Genomic DNA, 4,455 nt, shown 5'->3' on the forward strand with positions numbered 1-4,455 from the left:
GGCTAAGTGATTCTCTGATCTTAAAGCCAGCCTGGTATGGTGGCTGAAGTTGCCTAGGCAAGAGTGATTCTGTCAGTCAACAGAAGGAGGTAGAGAAGCTAGGAAGAGAGGCTCAAAGGGTGGCAGCACTGAAAAACTAGATGGACCCTGTTTTCATCTGTTAACTTCTGAGATATTTGAAATATCAAGTGGAAATTGGATATTGCTCTGAGTTAAATTGATTGCCTATCTGGCACAAGACACTTTATTCAATTACATCAAAAACAAAAATGACGACAAAAATTATTTTAGAAATATTTTATGACATACACTAGCTATATCTATCTATCTATCTGTCTGTCTATCTATCTATCTATCTATCTATCTATCTATCTATCTATCTATCTATCTATCTATCTATCCATCCATCCATCCATCCATCCATCCATCTATCTATCTATCTATCTATCTATCTATCTATCTATCTATCTATCTATCTATCTGTCTGTCTGAATATCTATTATCTATTTATCTATCTGCCTATCTCTCTCTCTCTCTCTCTCTCTCTCTCTCTCTCTGTGTGTGTGTGTGTGTGTGTGTGTGTGTGTGTGTGTGTGCTTCATCTTTCTTTAACTTCTCTTCTTTAAAGGTTGATACTTTGGAAGTGCATTCTGTGTTTACCCTCTCAGGTGCAAGCACCAGCACACATATGCATGTCTGTGGATGCACTCACATGACTGTCTCCAACAGTAGGAAACCCTTTGTTAACAGAGGCCACATGCAATAAAGCACAGAGTCAGTGACCTGAAGGTTAAATTCCTCAGCAGTAATCACTAAGCTTCTCTCCATTATACTAGCAATAAAAAGATCAAGGATGCTGACATCTGGTACCTCCTTATCCAGCACCTTTTAAGCTGTTTGGAAAAAGGCTTTTATCTAAGAACTGTACAAAACTCTAGGAGTCTGTCACTTAAAGATCTGGAAACCTCCAGTATGATCAACTGTTCAAGCATGTTCAGAACAGATCTGGGCTACAGAAAAATATTTCTATCCCATACTCCTTTTTTTTTTAGCCTCATAAAATGGACATTTGCAAAACAGCACTTTTATACTATTTTTAAGATTGCATCAAAAATAAACATGTGCTTTGTCAACATTGTAACTCAAATGGGAAGAGTCTTTAAAAACAAGTATATTAATTAAACATGATAGACATAATAGTGTATGTAAAAATTGCTTTTCACATGTACACAAAAAAACCCTGAATAAATTAGCCTGATATACTTTTGTAGTAATTTACAATATTATGATAAATACAAACAAATTAAATATATAGACACCATTAGATATTATTAAGGGACAATAAATAATTATGAAGTTTAACAAAGCAATTTCTAATTGTACAGAAAATATTTTCTAAATTATTTCAATTATAAATATTTTATAGAAGGTTTGAAACTTTTAGAATATTTTCAAACATATTTTATAAGACAAAAATGTAACATGCTATTAAGTTTAATATAGAAAAATCAATATAGATATTGAAAATAGGTTGGATTCTCCTATTCCTTTAATAATTTATTAAATAGGTAATTAAACTTTAGTAAGTTATTCGATATGAGAGTATGCTAAGTAGGCACGACTATTCTTTTCTTCAAAAGAAGTAAGTCAAGAAAATTTAGAACAGTGACTTATGCTCATACCAAAGGATCACAGATTATTTATTGTTTCTTTTACATACCAACTTTGTATTCTAAATATATTCCACAATACTCTATGCAGAAAATGACTGTAATAGTCTTCCCTTTCTGGGATTAGTGCTAATGTAAGAGGAGACCCCATAAAAGTATCTGGTAGATAGGTCCCTTGGTCTTGCAAACTTTATATGCCCCATTACAGCGGAACGCCAGTGCCAAGAAGTGGGAATGAGTGGGTAGGGGAACAGGGCAGAGGGAGGGTGTAGGGGACTTTGGGGATAGCATTTGAAATGTATATGGAGAAAATATCTAATAAAATTTTTTTTAAAAAGTCTCCTGTAAACCAAGACAGTTAGAATTCTTGTATGCTATTGTGGCATTTAAATTAGAAAGCAGTAACTTTTTAAAAAGGAGTTGTGGCAAAAGTGGAATGCAGAGCTAGAAAGGCAAACATGTACCCATCATAGAAGAGAAGTCAATGCTCCATGAAGAAAGAGCACTTGAGCTCAGCCACCTAGGATAGCTATTTACTTTAGCATCAAAGTGTGATCACCATTAATAAGGTTAATCTAGGAGAAAGTTATTCAAATAGAAATTTCAATGAGGTAAAGAATTACAGCCTCTGTCTTATGGAGAGGCAAAATTAGACTTGAAAAAGACTATATTCAAAGGATCAAGGGAAAATCTTGCAAGTTCTGGATAGGGAAAGGCATACAAATCTGCATGGTTGTAGATAAATTGGTTGAATGTGTCAGTAGAAATGAAACAAACCAGAGGAAGGATGAGTTGACTTAAATGACTTAGGAAGAACTTTGATCTACTCAGTTGTATTATAAAAATCTGAGGAGGCCCCAGAACACCGATGCTGTTATTCTCAGATTAAAACATAATGTTTATTATTTGTTTTACATGAGATAATGGGGAGAATCAGTATACTCATGGACTACATTTTACAAGTAAAGCAGGTTATCAAAAAGAGATTACAAACTTTTTCCTATAATACCAAAAATAGTAATTTGTAAAAATTGCAGTAAGTTCAATAGGGACCTCTTCTTACATGTAGGTCATTGATAGTGTCTTCCTAAAGAATCACTAGATAATTCTGGTGCTATCATCTCTTATACATTGCTCTGTGACTCTTACATAAACTACACAGTGTGGTGTGAACTAGAAGGTACCAGGGTTTCTTGCACCTCTGAATTTTAGTTACTTCTCAATAGCATGCTAGGCTTAGGTGTTTTTACTCATTTTCAGGGTCATCGTAGTCCTCATTGTCATCATCATCTTCTCTCCTCCTCCTCCTCCTTGTAATTCTCCTCATTCTTCTTCTACTTCTTTCTTGCCTCCCTCCCTCCCTCCTTCCATTCCCTCATTCTCCCTCTCTTTCTTCTCTTCCTCCTGATCCTCCATCTTTTTCTTCACTTTCTTTGTCTGTATTCGTATCTTATACAATACATCCCTACTGCAGCCTCCCATCCTCAAACTTCTCTTCCTCACTTCCCCTTTCCAGACACACTGCTCCTCTTTTTCTCTTCAGAAAAAGAGCAGACCTCCTAGTGACATCAAGGAAACATGGCCTAACAAGACGCAATAAGACAAACCCTCATACAAAGGTTGGATGAGGCAACTCAGTAGGAGGGAAAGAGCCCAATAAATAGACAAAAGAGTGAGAGACACTAATAGCCCCACTGGTGGGAATCACACAAAAAACTACAAGCTAAGTGTCCACAAGTATGCAGAGGAAATATTCAACTTCTTAGCTACAGTTGTCAGTTCTTCAAGATCTAGATCAGTGTGGTGGATCTGTTAGATCTGGAGATGAAGTATTTCAAACATAGATGTTCAGCAGCCAATCAAGAAGAGCAATAGGCCTGGTGTGGTGGAATATGCCTTTAATCCCAGCACTTGGGAGGCAGGTGGATTTCTGAGCCTGGTCTACAAAGTGAGCTCCAGGACAGCCAGAGCTACACAGAGAAACCCTGTCTCAAAAAAAAAAAAAAAAAAAAAAAAAAAAAGAAAATAAGAAGAGAAGTAAATGCTTTTAACTGTCAAGTCATCTCTTTAATTCATGTATATTATTTTCATATTTTATTTTGTTATGTTAGATCTCCTACTATTGACAACAGATATATTTGTCCCATCAGCTGAGACATGGTTTGAACCACACAACGAATCTGGTAGAAAATTAAAACCTTTGATAGTTAAGAAACAAAAGTTTAGTATATCTAGCAAAGGACAATAATAGAATTCCTATGTTCTCCTTTGTTCAGAAAGACACACTGATACAGAATAAAGATGCATTTCAATTGTTATGTTAGTAATTAGTCACAGAAAAGATTAAAGTATAATTATATCTATGTATGCCAACTCCTACTCACCAGGGTCCTCATTTGCTTGTCAGTTTTTATTAAAATAATTTTATTTTATTTCATTGTAACCTTTCAGAATCATCTCCACTTAACTTTAAGTTAACTTTGTGATTTTCTCCTATTTCTATTGCCTTTACAACAGGATAGACGTTAATTTATCACAATTCCTTTTTAAAAGAAATTTATTCTGCATATATATTGGAATTTCACATAAAACCAAACACAAAGGAATGAGAGGATGATGTGATAGATGACAATTGTTTCTAAGTAAAAGAGTCTTAAAGCTAATGTAATTACACAAATGTTTATTTTATTACATCCTCTGTGTGGAATTCTTCAACAGATGTAATAAACAGTCAATTACCTCAGTGACTGGTAACACCCAATAACCTCTGGGACCAAATCTGTCC

Source organism: Mus caroli, unplaced genomic scaffold (genome assembly GCF_978045245.1).
Source record: "Mus caroli unplaced genomic scaffold, Mus_caroli_1 scaffold_4, whole genome shotgun sequence".
NCBI lineage: Eukaryota > Metazoa > Chordata > Mammalia > Rodentia > Muridae > Mus > Mus caroli.